At 44.6% G+C, this 18,582-nt stretch overlaps 9 non-coding genes across 9 annotated transcripts; all 9 read left to right on the top strand.

Annotated features, from left to right (window-relative positions):
* The first annotated feature begins 109 nt into the window (after positions 1 to 109).
* TRNAA-UGC (transfer RNA alanine (anticodon UGC)) lies at positions 110 to 181 on the top strand. Its single transcript has one exon. It is a non-coding gene; the product is annotated as a tRNA-Ala (tRNA).
* A 2,103-nt stretch (positions 182 to 2,284) lies between these two features.
* TRNAA-UGC (transfer RNA alanine (anticodon UGC)) lies at positions 2,285 to 2,356 on the top strand. Its single transcript has one exon. It is a non-coding gene; the product is annotated as a tRNA-Ala (tRNA).
* A 2,111-nt stretch (positions 2,357 to 4,467) lies between these two features.
* On the top strand, positions 4,468 to 4,539 carry TRNAA-UGC (transfer RNA alanine (anticodon UGC)). Its single transcript has one exon. It is a non-coding gene; the product is annotated as a tRNA-Ala (tRNA).
* Positions 4,540 to 6,654: 2,115 nt separating this feature from the next.
* Positions 6,655 to 6,726, top strand: TRNAA-UGC (transfer RNA alanine (anticodon UGC)). The gene has a single exon. It is a non-coding gene; the product is annotated as a tRNA-Ala (tRNA).
* A 2,115-nt stretch (positions 6,727 to 8,841) lies between these two features.
* On the top strand, positions 8,842 to 8,913 carry TRNAA-UGC (transfer RNA alanine (anticodon UGC)). The gene has a single exon. It is a non-coding gene; the product is annotated as a tRNA-Ala (tRNA).
* Positions 8,914 to 11,024: 2,111 nt separating this feature from the next.
* TRNAA-UGC (transfer RNA alanine (anticodon UGC)) lies at positions 11,025 to 11,096 on the top strand. The gene has a single exon. It is a non-coding gene; the product is annotated as a tRNA-Ala (tRNA).
* A 2,115-nt stretch (positions 11,097 to 13,211) lies between these two features.
* TRNAA-UGC (transfer RNA alanine (anticodon UGC)) lies at positions 13,212 to 13,283 on the top strand. The gene has a single exon. It is a non-coding gene; the product is annotated as a tRNA-Ala (tRNA).
* A 2,111-nt stretch (positions 13,284 to 15,394) lies between these two features.
* TRNAA-UGC (transfer RNA alanine (anticodon UGC)) lies at positions 15,395 to 15,466 on the top strand. Its single transcript has one exon. It is a non-coding gene; the product is annotated as a tRNA-Ala (tRNA).
* A 2,115-nt stretch (positions 15,467 to 17,581) lies between these two features.
* On the top strand, positions 17,582 to 17,653 carry TRNAA-UGC (transfer RNA alanine (anticodon UGC)). Its single transcript has one exon. It is a non-coding gene; the product is annotated as a tRNA-Ala (tRNA).
* The last annotated feature ends 929 nt before the right edge of the window (positions 17,654 to 18,582 follow it).

Genomic DNA, 18,582 nt, shown 5'->3' with positions numbered 1-18,582 from the left:
CTGACACCTTCTTTTCTAGTGCCATATGTGGTGAATTTGAGGTACATAGAATTCCAGATTTCCTTCGGTGAAGCAAGGTCAGCCCGCCCCACCCTCACCCCAGGACGTGGGGGATGTAGCTCAGTGGTAGAGCGCATGCTTTGCATGTATGGGGCCCCGGGTTCGATCCCCGGCATCTCCAGCCTTTTGCCAGGCTCATCTTGCCTTTTGGCAGAACCCTAGGCTGTCACCATGGGTCAGGAAGTGAGATGACATGCAGCTGGGGCCAGACCACCGCCGACATTGCCCGGCTCTTGCCTGGGGAAAGCTTGTGAAATGGGGCTATCTCATTTTCGGTCTTTATAGAAAAAAGAATCTTTCTCCCCCAAGAAACCAAAGTGGTGGTTCATCTTGGCAATCTCGGTATAGAAAACGGTCACAGCTGTCTTGGCCATTGATGTGAATTCTTCCTCTAAACCAGAGACTCCTTACAGAAGGTTTAAGAAAAACTGAATGTCTTCTTTATCCCAATCACTTGCGATTGGTCCATGAATCTACCGATTTTGCTTTTCCCTTTCCATTCACAGAGGCATTAAACATGCATGTTCTTCATGCTCAGTGCGTAGTGATGCATGTAGTAATGCCTCCCCTAACTTTCTGGCCTCTCCTTGACGTTTCCATGCTGTCATACTTTGGTCACAAATGCTTCCAAAGGGCTGTGGACTACCTTTGCCCCATACCCTTTGATCACATTTCCTTTTGTGTAGAATTTCAATTTCTAGGTCCCCTTCTTTCCTTCAAGCCAGCCCAGCACATTAAGGTAGGTAAGCAATCCCCCTTTAAGTTGAAAAGATGTAGCTGAGAAAGCATTCTAGGAAGTGGCCATTTGGAGAGCTAGCCCTAGGTCGTATTCATGAGTTTTCTCATTCCCCTGCAGCACCCGCACCCAACTGCGCCACAACCATTATTGAAAGACAGATGAATGCATCACGGAAAGCTTTGCTGTCTCCGCCTTCGATAGCTCAGTTGATAGAACGGCCGAGAGTAGTGCAAAAACAGTAACCCTTAATTCGCCGGTTCCAATCTGCCGCGGAGGACTTCGCCCTTTAGGTTTCCATCGCCTTCTCTGTTATTAAGACATTGTGTTCCCCTCTGATTAAGAAGAAAAAAAAATTCCGAGCTCCAAGTAAATGCTGGGACAGAAGGGTAGATGTCTTCTGTTTTCTAATGAAATTGACCACATCCTCATTTCTGAGGGATGTGGGAAGAGAAGTAAGCAAGGACCTGCAGATCAGAATTCATTCCAAAGCCTTGACTAAATATATGAAGGCACTTGGAAGACTTCCAGTCTCATTGTACCAAAGTAGATGTTTTGTCAGCCGACCCAGCTACTACTTGCCTACAATGAGAGCGGTCATATTTATATATATGCGAGAGGGAATTTAGAAAGCCACCATCTCCCTAAAACTGAGCAAGATGCGAAGTGGAGTAATAGTTTACAGATTTGGAGAAAATCTGAGATGTTCGTCTTGCCAAAAGGAGCACAGAAATACCCTCTCTGAGGATCAAACTCAGGACTTTCAGATTATGAGACTGACGCACTGCCTACTGCACAGAAGGCCGCACAAACCCTCCCAGAAATACGTCTATACCCCTTGAAGAGGAAAGGAGGCAAAAACGCTTATCTTATCTTGGAATATAAATACGATACGATTGACTCGCTGGATTAAAATCATATGGAGTTATAATGGTCAGAAAATATTTCTTTCCAGTGATTAAACCCACACCCCCTACAATTAGCCTTGCGGAAGAGTCAGGGAATACCTTTCACCTCTCTCAGAAAGATCACATGAATTTTTCCCCCACGTAACTGAGAATTTAATGGACTAAAACTCAGAATTAAGGTGCCGTCCTTAGCAATAGATGCATCTGGATCTCAACTCTTTACGTGCTTATGTAACATAGCTGTGTGTCCTGCAGTAAGAGCAAGAGTACCTTAATGCGTCTCAGGACATTTGTAAGCAGCACTCAACCATATTCTTCTTTCATGTAACCTTAACCAGTTGCCTTGAAAACTCTGGCATGTTTAGATCGCATCTAGCTGTTGTATGTGGGGCATTTGTTCATTCTAGAGTGAGCCTTCTTCCATAAAATGGTGCTATACAATCCAGATGTAAGTCATGGGGAATCCCACATCTGACACCTTCTTTTCTAGTGCCATATGTGGTGAATTTGAGGTACATAGAATTCCAGATTTCCTTCGGTGAAGCAAGGTCAGCCCGCCCCACCCTCACCCCAGGACGTGGGGGATGTAGCTCAGTGGTAGAGCGCATGCTTTGCATGTATGAGGCCCCGGGTTCGATCCCCGGCATCTCCAGCCTTTTGCCAGGCTCATCTTGCCTTTTGGCAGAACCCTAGGCTGTCACCATGGGTCAGGAAGTGAGATGACATGCAGCTGGGGCCAGACCACCGCCGACATTGCCCGGCTCTTGCCTTGGGAAAGCTTGTGAAATGGGGCTATCTCATTTTCGGTCTTTATAGAAAAAAGAATCTTTCTCCCCCAAGAAACCAAAGTGGTGGTTCATCTTGGCAATCTCGGTATAGAAAACGGTCACAGCTGTCTTGGCCATTGATGTGAATTCTTCCTCTAAACCAGAGACTCCTTACAGAAGGTTTAAGAAAAACTGAATGTCTTCTTTATCCCAATCACTTGCGATTGGACCATGATTTTGCTTTTCCCTTTCCATTCACAGAGGCATTAAACATGCATGTTCTTCATGCTCAGTGCGTAGTGATGCATGTCGTAATGCCTCCCCTAACTTTCTGGCCTCTCCTTGACGTTTCCATGCTGTCATACTTTGGTCACAAATGCTTCCAAAGGGCTGTGGACTACCTTTGCCCCATACCCTTTGATCACATTTCCTTTTGTGTAGAATTTCAATTTCTAGGTCCCCTTCTTTCCTTCAAGCCAGCCCAGCACATTAAGGTAGGTAAGCAATCCCCCTTTAAGTTGAAAAGATGTAGCTGAGAAAGCATTCTAGGAAGTGGCCATTTGGAGAGCTAGCCCTAGGTCGTATTCATGAGTTTTCTCATTCCACTGCAGCACCCGCACCCAACTGCGCCACAACCATTATTGAAAGACAGATGAATGCATCACGGAAAGCTTTGCTGTCTCCGCCTTCGGTAGCTCAGTTGATAGAGCGGCCGAGAGTAGTGCAAAAACAGTAACCCTTAATTCGCCGGTTCAAATCTGCCGCGGAGGACTTCGCCCTTTAGGTTTCCATCGCCTTCTCTGTTATTAAGACATTATCTTCCCCTCTGATTAAGAAAAAAAAAAATTCCGAGCTCCAAGTAAATGCTGGGACAGAAGGGTAGATGTCTTCTGTTTTCTAATGAAATTGACCACATCCTCATTTCTGAGGGATGTGGGAAGAGAAGTAAACAAGGACCTGCAGATCAGAATTCATTCCAAACCCTTGACTAAATATATGAAGGCACTTGGAAGACTTCCAGTCTCATTGTACCAAAGTAGATGTTTTGTCAGCCGACCCAGCTACTCCTTGCCTACAATGAGAGCGGTCATATATATATATATATATATATATATATATATGCGAGAGGGAATTTAGAAAGCCACCATCTCCCTAAAACTGAGCAAGATGCGAAGTGGAGTAATAGTTTACAGATTTGGAGAAAATCTGAGATGTTCGTCTTGCCAAAAGGAGCACAGAAATACCCTCTCTGAGGATCAAACTCAGGACTTTCAGATTATGAGACTGACGCACTGCCTACTGCACAGAAGGCTGCACAAACCCTCCCAGAAATACGTCTATACCCCTTGAAGAGGAAAGGAGGCAAAAACGCTTATCTTATCTTGGAATATAAATACGATACGATTGACTCGCTGGATTAAAATCATATGGAGTTATAATGGTGGGAAAATATTTCTTTCCAGTGATTAAACCCACACCCCCTACAATTAGCCATGCGAAAGAGTCAGGGAATACCTTTCACCTCTCTCAGAAAGATCACATGAATTTTTCCCCCACGTAACTGAGAATTTAATGGACTAAAACTCAGAATTAAGGTGCCGTCCTTAGCAATAGATGCATCTGGATCTCAACTCTTTACGTGCTTATGTAACATAGCTGTGTGTCCTGCAGTAAGAGCAAGAGTACCTTAATTCGTCTCAGGACATTTGTAAGCAGCACTCAACCATATTCTTCTTTCATGTAACCTTAACCAGTTGCCTTGAAAACTCTGGCATGTTTAGATCGCATCTAGCTGTTGTATGTGGGGCATTTGTTCATTCTAGAGTGAGCCTTATTCCATAAAATGGTGCTATACAATCCAGATGTAAGTCATGGGGAATCCCACATCTGACACCTTATTTTCTAGTGCCATATGTGGTGAATTTGAGGTACATAGAATTCCAGATTTCCTTCGGTGAAGCAAGGTCAGCCCGCCCCACCCCCACCCCAGGACGTGGGGGATGTAGCTCAGTGGTAGAGCGCATGCTTTGCATGTATGAGGCCCCGGGTTCGATCCCCGGCATCTCCAGCCTTTTGCCAGGCTCATCTTGCCTTTTGGCAGAACCCTAGGCTGTCACCATGGGTCAGGAAGTGAGATGACATGCAGCTGGGGCCAGACCACCGCCGACATTGCCCGGCTCTTGCCTTGGGAAAGCTTGTGAAATGGGGCTATCTCATTTTCGGTCTTTATAGAAAAAAGAATCTTTCTCCCCCAAGAAACCAAAGTGGTGGTTCATCTTGGCAATCTCGGTATAGAAAACGGTCACAGCTGTCTTGGCCATTGATGTGAATTCTTCCTCTAAACCAGAGACTCCTTACAGAAGGTTTAAGAAAAACTGAATGTCTTCTTTATCCCAATCACTTGCGATTGGACCATGATTTTGCTTTTCCCTTTCCATTCACAGAGGCATTAAACATGCATGTTCTTCATGCTCAGTGCGTAGTGATGCATGTCGTAATGCCTCCCCTAACTTTCTGGCCTCTCCTTGACGTTTCCATGCTGTCATACTTTGGTCACAAATGCTTCCAAAGGGCTGTGGACTACCTTTGCCCCATACCCTTTGATCACATTTCCTTTTGTGTAGAATTTCAATTTCTAGGTCCCCTTCTTTCCTTCAAGCCAGCCCAGCACATTAAGGTAGGTAAGCAATCCCCCTTTAAGTTGAAAAGATGTAGCTGAGAAAGCATTCTAGGAAGTGGCCATTTGGAGAGCTAGCCCTAGGTCGTATTCATGAGTTTTCTCATTCCACTGCAGCACCCGCACCCAACTGCGCCACAACCATTATTGAAAGACAGATGAATGCATCACGGAAAGCTTTGCTGTCTCCGCCTTCGGTAGCTCAGTTGATAGAGCGGCCGAGAGTAGTGCAAAAACAGTAACCCTTAATTCGCCGGTTCAAATCTGCCGCGGAGGACTTCGCCCTTTAGGTTTCCATCGCCTTCTCTGTTATTAAGACATTATCTTCCCCTCTGATTAAGAAAAAAAAAAATTCCGAGCTCCAAGTAAATGCTGGGACAGAAGGGTAGATGTCTTCTGTTTTCTAATGAAATTGACCACATCCTCATTTCTGAGGGATATGGGAAGAGAAGTAAACAAGGACCTGCAGATCAGAATTCATTCCAAACCCTTGACTAAATATATGAAGGCACTTGGAAGACTTCCAGTCTCATTGTACCAAAGTAGATGTTTTGTCAGCCGACCCAGCTACTCCTTGCCTACAATGAGAGCGGTCATATATATATATATATATATATATATATATATATATGCGAGAGGGAATTTAGAAAGCCACCATCTCCCTAAAACTGAGCAAGATGCGAAGTGGAGTAATAGTTTACAGATTTGGAGAAAATCTGAGATGTTCGTCTTGCCAAAAGGAGCACAGAAATACCCTCTCTGAGGATCAAACTCAGGACTTTCAGATTATGAGACTGACGCACTGCCTACTGCACAGAAGGCCGCACAAACCCTCCCAGAAATACGTCTATACCCCTTGAAGAGGAAAGGAGGCAAAAACGCTTATCTTATCTTGGAATATAAATACGATACGATTGACTCGCTGGATTAAAATCATATGGAGTTATAATGGTCAGAAAATATTTCTTTCCAGTGATTAAACCCACACCCCCTACAATTAGCCTTGCGGAAGAGTCAGGGAATACCTTTCACCTCTCTCAGAAAGATCACATGAATTTTTCCCCCACGTAACTGAGAATTTAATGGACTAAAACTCAGAATTAAGGTGCCGTCCTTAGCAATAGATGCATCTGGATCTCAACTCTTTACGTGCTTATGTAACATAGCTGTGTGTCCTGCAGTAAGAGCAAGAGTACCTTAATGCGTCTCAGGACATTTGTAAGCAGCACTCAACCATATTCTTCTTTCATGTAACCTTAACCAGTTGCCTTGAAAACTCTGGCATGTTTAGATCGCATCTAGCTGTTGTATGTGGGGCATTTGTTCATTCTAGAGTGAGCCTTCTTCCATAAAATGGTGCTATACAATCCAGATGTAAGTCATGGGGAATCCCACATCTGACACCTTCTTTTCTAGTGCCATATGTGGTGAATTTGAGGTACATAGAATTCCAGATTTCCTTCGGTGAAGCAAGGTCAGCCCGCCCCACCCTCACCCCAGGACGTGGGGGATGTAGCTCAGTGGTAGAGCGCATGCTTTGCATGTATGAGGCCCCGGGTTCGATCCCCGGCATCTCCAGCCTTTTGCCAGGCTCATCTTGCCTTTTGGCAGAACCCTAGGCTGTCACCATGGGTCAGGAAGTGAGATGACATGCAGCTGGGGCCAGACCACCGCCGACATTGCCCGGCTCTTGCCTTGGGAAAGCTTGTGAAATGGGGCTATCTCATTTTCGGTCTTTATAGAAAAAAGAATCTTTCTCCCCCAAGAAACCAAAGTGGTGGTTCATCTTGGCAATCTCGGTATAGAAAACGGTCACAGCTGTCTTGGCCATTGATGTGAATTCTTCCTCTAAACCAGAGACTCCTTACAGAAGGTTTAAGAAAAACTGAATGTCTTCTTTATCCCAATCACTTGCGATTGGACCATGATTTTGCTTTTCCCTTTCCATTCACAGAGGCATTAAACATGCATGTTCTTCATGCTCAGTGCGTAGTGATGCATGTCGTAATGCCTCCCCTAACTTTCTGGCCTCTCCTTGACGTTTCCATGCTGTCATACTTTGGTCACAAATGCTTCCAAAGGGCTGTGGACTACCTTTGCCCCATACCCTTTGATCACATTTCCTTTTGTGTAGAATTTCAATTTCTAGGTCCCCTTCTTTCCTTCAAGCCAGCCCAGCACATTAAGGTAGGTAAGCAATCCCCCTTTAAGTTGAAAAGATGTAGCTGAGAAAGCATTCTAGGAAGTGGCCATTTGGAGAGCTAGCCCTAGGTCGTATTCATGAGTTTTCTCATTCCACTGCAGCACCCGCACCCAACTGCGCCACAACCATTATTGAAAGACAGATGAATGCATCACGGAAAGCTTTGCTGTCTCCGCCTTCGGTAGCTCAGTTGATAGAGCGGCCGAGAGTAGTGCAAAAACAGTAACCCTTAATTCGCCGGTTCAAATCTGCCGCGGAGGACTTCGCCCTTTAGGTTTCCATCGCCTTCTCTGTTATTAAGACATTATCTTCCCCTCTGATTAAGAAAAAAAAAAATTCCGAGCTCCAAGTAAATGCTGGGACAGAAGGGTAGATGTCTTCTGTTTTCTAATGAAATTGACCACATCCTCATTTCTGAGGGATGTGGGAAGAGAAGTAAACAAGGACCTGCAGATCAGAATTCATTCCAAACCCTTGACTAAATATATGAAGGCACTTGGAAGACTTCCAGTCTCATTGTACCAAAGTAGATGTTTTGTCAGCCGACCCAGCTACTCCTTGCCTACAATGAGAGCGGTCATATATATATATATATATATATATATATATATATATGCGAGAGGGAATTTAGAAAGCCACCATCTCCCTAAAACTGAGCAAGATGCGAAGTGGAGTAATAGTTTACAGATTTGGAGAAAATCTGAGATGTTCGTCTTGCCAAAAGGAGCACAGAAATACCCTCTCTGAGGATCAAACTCAGGACTTTCAGATTATGAGACTGACGCACTGCCTACTGCACAGAAGGCCGCACAAACCCTCCCAGAAATACGTCTATACCCCTTGAAGAGGAAAGGAGGCAAAAACGCTTATCTTATCTTGGAATATAAATACGATACGATTGACTCGCTGGATTAAAATCATATGGAGTTATAATGGTCAGAAAATATTTCTTTCCAGTGATTAAACCCACACCCCCTACAATTAGCCTTGCGGAAGAGTCAGGGAATACCTTTCACCTCTCTCAGAAAGATCACATGAATTTTTCCCCCACGTAACTGAGAATTTAATGGACTAAAACTCAGAATTAAGGTGCCGTCCTTAGCAATAGATGCATCTGGATCTCAACTCTTTACGTGCTTATGTAACATAGCTGTGTGTCCTGCAGTAAGAGCAAGAGTACCTTAATGCGTCTCAGGACATTTGTAAGCAGCACTCAACCATATTCTTCTTTCATGTAACCTTAACCAGTTGCCTTGAAAACTCTGGCATGTTTAGATCGCATCTAGCTGTTGTATGTGGGGCATTTGTTCATTCTAGAGTGAGCCTTCTTCCATAAAATGGTGCTATACAATCCAGATGTAAGTCATGGGGAATCCCACATCTGACACCTTCTTTTCTAGTGCCATATGTGGTGAATTTGAGGTACATAGAATTCCAGATTTCCTTCGGTGAAGCAAGGTCAGCCCGCCCCACCCTCACCCCAGGACGTGGGGGATGTAGCTCAGTGGTAGAGCGCATGCTTTGCATGTATGAGGCCCCGGGTTCGATCCCCGGCATCTCCAGCCTTTTGCCAGGCTCATCTTGCCTTTTGGCAGAACCCTAGGCTGTCACCATGGGTCAGGAAGTGAGATGACATGCAGCTGGGGCCAGACCACCGCCGACATTGCCCGGCTCTTGCCTTGGGAAAGCTTGTGAAATGGGGCTATCTCATTTTCGGTCTTTATAGAAAAAAGAATCTTTCTCCCCCAAGAAACCAAAGTGGTGGTTCATCTTGGCAATCTCGGTATAGAAAACGGTCACAGCTGTCTTGGCCATTGATGTGAATTCTTCCTCTAAACCAGAGACTCCTTACAGAAGGTTTAAGAAAAACTGAATGTCTTCTTTATCCCAATCACTTGCGATTGGACCATGATTTTGCTTTTCCCTTTCCATTCACAGAGGCATTAAACATGCATGTTCTTCATGCTCAGTGCGTAGTGATGCATGTCGTAATGCCTCCCCTAACTTTCTGGCCTCTCCTTGACGTTTCCATGCTGTCATACTTTGGTCACAAATGCTTCCAAAGGGCTGTGGACTACCTTTGCCCCATACCCTTTGATCACATTTCCTTTTGTGTAGAATTTCAATTTCTAGGTCCCCTTCTTTCCTTCAAGCCAGCCCAGCACATTAAGGTAGGTAAGCAATCCCCCTTTAAGTTGAAAAGATGTAGCTGAGAAAGCATTCTAGGAAGTGGCCATTTGGAGAGCTAGCCCTAGGTCGTATTCATGAGTTTTCTCATTCCACTGCAGCACCCGCACCCAACTGCGCCACAACCATTATTGAAAGACAGATGAATGCATCACGGAAAGCTTTGCTGTCTCCGCCTTCGGTAGCTCAGTTGATAGAGCGGCCGAGAGTAGTGCAAAAACAGTAACCCTTAATTCGCCGGTTCAAATCTGCCGCGGAGGACTTCGCCCTTTAGGTTTCCATCGCCTTCTCTGTTATTAAGACATTATCTTCCCCTCTGATTAAGAAAAAAAAAAATTCCGAGCTCCAAGTAAATGCTGGGACAGAAGGGTAGATGTCTTCTGTTTTCTAATGAAATTGACCACATCCTCATTTCTGAGGGATGTGGGAAGAGAAGTAAACAAGGACCTGCAGATCAGAATTCATTCCAAACCCTTGACTAAATATATGAAGGCACTTGGAAGACTTCCAGTCTCATTGTACCAAAGTAGATGTTTTGTCAGCCGACCCAGCTACTCCTTGCCTACAATGAGAGCGGTCATATATATATATATATATATATATATATATATGCGAGAGGGAATTTAGAAAGCCACCATCTCCCTAAAACTGAGCAAGATGCGAAGTGGAGTAATAGTTTACAGATTTGGAGAAAATCTGAGATGTTCGTCTTGCCAAAAGGAGCACAGAAATACCCTCTCTGAGGATCAAACTCAGGACTTTCAGATTATGAGACTGACGCACTGCCTACTGCACAGAAGGCTGCACAAACCCTCCCAGAAATACGTCTATACCCCTTGAAGAGGAAAGGAGGCAAAAACGCTTATCTTATCTTGGAATATAAATACGATACGATTGACTCGCTGGATTAAAATCATATGGAGTTATAATGGTGGGAAAATATTTCTTTCCAGTGATTAAACCCACACCCCCTACAATTAGCCATGCGAAAGAGTCAGGGAATACCTTTCACCTCTCTCAGAAAGATCACATGAATTTTTCCCCCACGTAACTGAGAATTTAATGGACTAAAACTCAGAATTAAGGTGCCGTCCTTAGCAATAGATGCATCTGGATCTCAACTCTTTACGTGCTTATGTAACATAGCTGTGTGTCCTGCAGTAAGAGCAAGAGTACCTTAATTCGTCTCAGGACATTTGTAAGCAGCACTCAACCATATTCTTCTTTCATGTAACCTTAACCAGTTGCCTTGAAAACTCTGGCATGTTTAGATCGCATCTAGCTGTTGTATGTGGGGCATTTGTTCATTCTAGAGTGAGCCTTATTCCATAAAATGGTGCTATACAATCCAGATGTAAGTCATGGGGAATCCCACATCTGACACCTTATTTTCTAGTGCCATATGTGGTGAATTTGAGGTACATAGAATTCCAGATTTCCTTCGGTGAAGCAAGGTCAGCCCGCCCCACCCCCACCCCAGGACGTGGGGGATGTAGCTCAGTGGTAGAGCGCATGCTTTGCATGTATGAGGCCCCGGGTTCGATCCCCGGCATCTCCAGCCTTTTGCCAGGCTCATCTTGCCTTTTGGCAGAACCCTAGGCTGTCACCATGGGTCAGGAAGTGAGATGACATGCAGCTGGGGCCAGACCACCGCCGACATTGCCCGGCTCTTGCCTGGGGAAAGCTTGTGAAATGGGGCTATCTCATTTTCGGTCTTTATAGAAAAAAGAATCTTTCTCCCCCAAGAAACCAAAGTGGTGGTTCATCTTGGCAATCTCGGTATAGAAAACGGTCACAGCTGTCTTGGCCATTGATGTGAATTCTTCCTCTAAACCAGAGACTCCTTACAGAAGGTTTAAGAAAAACTGAATGTCTTCTTTATCCCAATCACTTGCGATTGGACCATGATTTTGCTTTTCCCTTTCCATTCACAGAGGCATTAAACATGCATGTTCTTCATGCTCAGTGCGTAGTGATGCATGTCGTAATGCCTCCCCTAACTTTCTGGCCTCTCCTTGACGTTTCCATGCTGTCATACTTTGGTCACAAATGCTTCCAAAGGGCTGTGGACTACCTTTGCCCCATACCCTTTGATCACATTTCCTTTTGTGTAGAATTTCAATTTCTAGGTCCCCTTCTTTCCTTCAAGCCAGCCCAGCACATTAAGGTAGGTAAGCAATCCCCCTTTAAGTTGAAAAGATGTAGCTGAGAAAGCATTCTAGGAAGTGGCCATTTGGAGAGCTAGCCCTAGGTCGTATTCATGAGTTTTCTCATTCCACTGCAGCACCCGCACCCAACTGCGCCACAACCATTATTGAAAGACAGATGAATGCATCACGGAAAGCTTTGCTGTCTCCGCCTTCGGTAGCTCAGTTGATAGAGCGGCCGAGAGTAGTGCAAAAACAGTAACCCTTAATTCGCCGGTTCAAATCTGCCGCGGAGGACTTCGCCCTTTAGGTTTCCATCGCCTTCTCTGTTATTAAGACATTATCTTCCCCTCTGATTAAGAAAAAAAAAAATTCCGAGCTCCAAGTAAATGCTGGGACAGAAGGGTAGATGTCTTCTGTTTTCTAATGAAATTGACCACATCCTCATTTCTGAGGGATGTGGGAAGAGAAGTAAACAAGGACCTGCAGATCAGAATTCATTCCAAACCCTTGACTAAATATATGAAGGCACTTGGAAGACTTCCAGTCTCATTGTACCAAAGTAGATGTTTTGTCAGCCGACCCAGCTACTCCTTGCCTACAATGAGAGCGGTCATATATATATATATATATATATATATATATATATATGCGAGAGGGAATTTAGAAAGCCACCATCTCCCTAAAACTGAGCAAGATGCGAAGTGGAGTAATAGTTTACAGATTTGGAGAAAATCTGAGATGTTCGTCTTGCCAAAAGGAGCACAGAAATACCCTCTCTGAGGATCAAACTCAGGACTTTCAGATTATGAGACTGACGCACTGCCTACTGCACAGAAGGCCGCACAAACCCTCCCAGAAATACGTCTATACCCCTTGAAGAGGAAAGGAGGCAAAAACGCTTATCTTATCTTGGAATATAAATACGATACGATTGACTCGCTGGATTAAAATCATATGGAGTTATAATGGTCAGAAAATATTTCTTTCCAGTGATTAAACCCACACCCCCTACAATTAGCCTTGCGGAAGAGTCAGGGAATACCTTTCACCTCTCTCAGAAAGATCACATGAATTTTTCCCCCACGTAACTGAGAATTTAATGGACTAAAACTCAGAATTAAGGTGCCGTCCTTAGCAATAGATGCATCTGGATCTCAACTCTTTACGTGCTTATGTAACATAGCTGTGTGTCCTGCAGTAAGAGCAAGAGTACCTTAATGCGTCTCAGGACATTTGTAAGCAGCACTCAACCATATTCTTCTTTCATGTAACCTTAACCAGTTGCCTTGAAAACTCTGGCATGTTTAGATCGCATCTAGCTGTTGTATGTGGGGCATTTGTTCATTCTAGAGTGAGCCTTCTTCCATAAAATGGTGCTATACAATCCAGATGTAAGTCATGGGGAATCCCACATCTGACACCTTCTTTTCTAGTGCCATATGTGGTGAATTTGAGGTACATAGAATTCCAGATTTCCTTCGGTGAAGCAAGGTCAGCCCGCCCCACCCTCACCCCAGGACGTGGGGGATGTAGCTCAGTGGTAGAGCGCATGCTTTGCATGTATGAGGCCCCGGGTTCGATCCCCGGCATCTCCAGCCTTTTGCCAGGCTCATCTTGCCTTTTGGCAGAACCCTAGGCTGTCACCATGGGTCAGGAAGTGAGATGACATGCAGCTGGGGCCAGACCACCGCCGACATTGCCCGGCTCTTGCCTTGGGAAAGCTTGTGAAATGGGGCTATCTCATTTTCGGTCTTTATAGAAAAAAGAATCTTTCTCCCCCAAGAAACCAAAGTGGTGGTTCATCTTGGCAATCTCGGTATAGAAAACGGTCACAGCTGTCTTGGCCATTGATGTGAATTCTTCCTCTAAACCAGAGACTCCTTACAGAAGGTTTAAGAAAAACTGAATGTCTTCTTTATCCCAATCACTTGCGATTGGACCATGATTTTGCTTTTCCCTTTCCATTCACAGAGGCATTAAACATGCATGTTCTTCATGCTCAGTGCGTAGTGATGCATGTCGTAATGCCTCCCCTAACTTTCTGGCCTCTCCTTGACGTTTCCATGCTGTCATACTTTGGTCACAAATGCTTCCAAAGGGCTGTGGACTACCTTTGCCCCATACCCTTTGATCACATTTCCTTTTGTGTAGAATTTCAATTTCTAGGTCCCCTTCTTTCCTTCAAGCCAGCCCAGCACATTAAGGTAGGTAAGCAATCCCCCTTTAAGTTGAAAAGATGTAGCTGAGAAAGCATTCTAGGAAGTGGCCATTTGGAGAGCTAGCCCTAGGTCGTATTCATGAGTTTTCTCATTCCACTGCAGCACCCGCACCCAACTGCGCCACAACCATTATTGAAAGACAGATGAATGCATCACGGAAAGCTTTGCTGTCTCCGCCTTCGGTAGCTCAGTTGATAGAGCGGCCGAGAGTAGTGCAAAAACAGTAACCCTTAATTCGCCGGTTCAAATCTGCCGCGGAGGACTTCGCCCTTTAGGTTTCCATCGCCTTCTCTGTTATTAAGACATTATCTTCCCCTCTGATTAAGAAAAAAAAAAATTCCGAGCTCCAAGTAAATGCTGGGACAGAAGGGTAGATGTCTTCTGTTTTCTAATGAAATTGACCACATCCTCATTTCTGAGGGATGTGGGAAGAGAAGTAAACAAGGACCTGCAGATCAGAATTCATTCCAAACCCTTGACTAAATATATGAAGGCACTTGGAAGACTTCCAGTCTCATTGTACCAAAGTAGATGTTTTGTCAGCCGACCCAGCTACTCCTTGCCTACAATGAGAGCGGTCATATATATATATATATATATATATATATATATGCGAGAGGGAATTTAGAAAGCCACCATCTCCCTAAAACTGAGCAAGATGCGAAGTGGAGTAATAGTTTACAGATTTGGAGAAAATCTGAGATGTTCGTCTTGCCAAAAGGAGCACAGAAATACCCTCTCTGAGGATCAAACTCAGGACTTTCAGATTATGAGACTGACGCACTGCCTACTGCACAGAAGGCTGCACAAACCCTCCCAGAAATACGTCTATACCCCTTGAAGAGGAAAGGAGGCAAAAACGCTTATCTTATCTTGGAATATAAATACGATACGATTGACTCGCTGGATTAAAATCATATGGAGTTATAATGGTGGGAAAATATTTCTTTCCAGTGATTAAACCCACACCCCCTACAATTAGCCATGCGAAAGAGTCAGGGAATACCTTTCACCTCTCTCAGAAAGATCACATGAATTTTTCCCCCACGTAACTGAGAATTTAATGGACTAAAACTCAGAATTAAGGTGCCGTCCTTAGCAATAGATGCATCTGGATCTCAACTCTTTACGTGCTTATGTAACATAGCTGTGTGTCCTGCAGTAAGAGCAAGAGTACCTTAATTCGTCTCAGGACATTTGTAAGCAGCACTCAACCATATTCTTCTTTCATGTAACCTTAACCAGTTGCCTTGAAAACTCTGGCATGTTTAGATCGCATCTAGCTGTTGTATGTGGGGCATTTGTTCATTCTAGAGTGAGCCTTATTCCATAAAATGGTGCTATACAATCCAGATGTAAGTCATGGGGAATCCCACATCTGACACCTTATTTTCTAGTGCCATATGTGGTGAATTTGAGGTACATAGAATTCCAGATTTCCTTCGGTGAAGCAAGGTCAGCCCGCCCCACCCCCACCCCAGGACGTGGGGGATGTAGCTCAGTGGTAGAGCGCATGCTTTGCATGTATGAGGCCCCGGGTTCGATCCCCGGCATCTCCAGCCTTTTGCCAGGCTCATCTTGCCTTTTGGCAGAACCCTAGGCTGTCACCATGGGTCAGGAAGTGAGATGACATGCAGCTGGGGCCAGACCACCGCCGACATTGCCCGGCTCTTGCCTGGGGAAAGCTTGTGAAATGGGGCTATCTCATTTTCGGTCTTTATAGAAAAAAGAATCTTTCTCCCCCAAGAAACCAAAGTGGTGGTTCATCTTGGCAATCTCGGTATAGAAAACGGTCACAGCTGTCTTGGCCATTGATGTGAATTCTTCCTCTAAACCAGAGACTCCTTACAGAAGGTTTAAGAAAAACTGAATGTCTTCTTTATCCCAATCACTTGCGATTGGACCATGATTTTGCTTTTCCCTTTCCATTCACAGAGGCATTAAACATGCATGTTCTTCATGCTCAGTGCGTAGTGATGCATGTCGTAATGCCTCCCCTAACTTTCTGGCCTCTCCTTGACGTTTCCATGCTGTCATACTTTGGTCACAAATGCTTCCAAAGGGCTGTGGACTACCTTTGCCCCATACCCTTTGATCACATTTCCTTTTGTGTAGAATTTCAATTTCTAGGTCCCCTTCTTTCCTTCAAGCCAGCCCAGCACATTAAGGTAGGTAAGCAATCCCCCTTTAAGTTGAAAAGATGTAGCTGAGAAAGCATTCTAGGAAGTGGCCATTTGGAGAGCTAGCCCTAGGTCGTATTCATGAGTTTTCTCATTCCACTGCAGCACCCGCACCCAACTGCGCCACAACCATTATTGAAAGACAGATGAATGCATCACGGAAAGCTTTGCTGTCTCCGCCTTCGGTAGCTCAGTTGATAGAGCGGCCGAGAGTAGTGCAAAAACAGTAACCCTTAATTCGCCGGTTCAAATCTGCCGCGGAGGACTTCGCCCTTTAGGTTTCCATCGCCTTCTCTGTTATTAAGACATTATCTTCCCCTCTGATTAAGAAAAAAAAAAATTCCGAGCTCCAAGTAAATGCTGGGACAGAAGGGTAGATGTCTTCTGTTTTCTAATGAAATTGACCACATCCTCATTTCTGAGGGATGTGGGAAGAGAAGTAAACAAGGACCTGCAGATCAGAATTCATTCCAAACCCTTGACTAAATATATGAAGGCACTTGGAAGACTTCCAGTCTCATTGTACCAAAGTAGATGTTTTGTCAGCCGACCCAGCTACTCCTTGCCTACAATGAGAGCGGTCATATATATATATATATATATATATATATATATATATGCGAGAGGGAATTTAGAAAGCCACCATCTCCCTAAAACTGAGCAAGATGCGAAGTGGAGTAATAGTTTACAGATTTGGAGAAAATCTGAGATGTTCGTCTTGCCAAAAGGAGCACAGAAATACCCTCTCTGAGGATCAAACTCAGGACTTTCAGATTATGAGACTGACGCACTGCCTACTGCACAGAAGGCCGCACAAACCCTCCCAGAAATACGTCTATACCCCTTGAAGAGGAAAGGAGGCAAAAACGCTTATCTTATCTTGGAATATAAATACGATACGATTGACTCGCTGGATTAAAATCATATGGAGTTATAATGGTCAGAAAATATTTCTTTCCAGTGATTAAACCCACACCCCCTACAATTAGCCTTGCGGAAGAGTCAGGGAATACCTTTCACCTCTCTCAGAAAGATCACATGAATTTTTCCCCCACGTAACTGAGAATTTAATGGACTAAAACTCAGAATTAAGGTGCCGTCCTTAGCAATAGATGCATCTGGATCTCAACTCTTTACGTGCTTATGTAACATAGCTGTGTGTCCTGCAGTAAGAGCAAGAGTACCTTAATGCGTCTCAGGACATTTGTAAGCAGCACTCAACCATATTCTTCTTTCATGTAACCTTAACCAGTTGCCTTGAAAACTCTGGCATGTTTAGATCGCATCTAGCTGTTGTATGTGGGGCATTTGTTCATTCTAGAGTGAGCCTTCTTCCATAAAATGGTGCTATACAATCCAGATGTAAGTCATGGGGAATCCCACATCTGACACCTTCTTTTCTAGTGCCATATGTGGTGAATTTGAGGTACATAGAATTCCAGATTTCCTTCGGTGAAGCAAGGTCAGCCCGCCCCACCCTCACCCCAGGACGTGGGGGATGTAGCTCAGTGGTAGAGCGCATGCTTTGCATGTATGAGGCCCCGGGTTCGATCCCCGGCATCTCCAGCCTTTTGCCAGGCTCATCTTGCCTTTTGGCAGAACCCTAGGCTGTCACCATGGGTCAGGAAGTGAGATGACATGCAGCTGGGGCCAGACCACCGCCGACATTGCCCGGCTCTTGCCTTGGGAAAGCTTGTGAAATGGGGCTATCTCATTTTCGGTCTTTATAGAAAAAAGAATCTTTCTCCCCCAAGAAACCAAAGTGGTGGTTCATCTTGGCAATCTCGGTATAGAAAACGGTCACAGCTGTCTTGGCCATTGATGTGAATTCTTCCTCTAAACCAGAGACTCCTTACAGAAGGTTTAAGAAAAACTGAATGTCTTCTTTATCCCAATCACTTGCGATTGGACCATGATTTTGCTTTTCCCTTTCCATTCACAGAGGCATTAAACATGCATGTTCTTCATGCTCAGTGCGTAGTGATGCATGTCGTAATGCCTCCCCTAACTTTCTGGCCTCTCCTTGACGTTTCCATGCTGTCATACTTTGGTCACAAATGCTTCCAAAGGGCTGTGGACTACCTTTGCCCCATACCCTTTGATCACATTTCCTTTTGTGTAGAATTTCAATTTCTAGGTCCCCTTCTTTCCTTCAAGCCAGCCCAGCACATTAAGGTAGGTAAGCAATCCCCCTTTAAGTTGAAAAGATGTAGCTGAGAAAGCATTCTAGGAAGTGGCCATTTGGAGAGCTAGCCCTAGGTCGTATTCATGAGTTTTCTCATTCCACTGCAGCACCCGCACCCAACTGCGCCACAACCATTATTGAAAGACAGATGAATGCATCACGGAAAGCTTTGCTGTCTCCGCCTTCGGTAGCTCAGTTGATAGAGCGGCCGAGAGTAGTGCAAAAACAGTAACCCTTAATTCGCCGGTTCAAATCTGCCGCGGAGGACTTCGCCCTTTAGGTTTCCATCGCCTTCTCTGTTATTAAGACA

This window comes from Pleurodeles waltl, unplaced genomic scaffold (assembly GCF_031143425.1).
Source record: "Pleurodeles waltl isolate 20211129_DDA unplaced genomic scaffold, aPleWal1.hap1.20221129 scaffold_162, whole genome shotgun sequence".
Taxonomy (NCBI): Eukaryota; Metazoa; Chordata; class Amphibia; order Caudata; family Salamandridae; genus Pleurodeles; species Pleurodeles waltl.
This window is presented reverse-complemented; position numbering and strand designations above follow the sequence as displayed.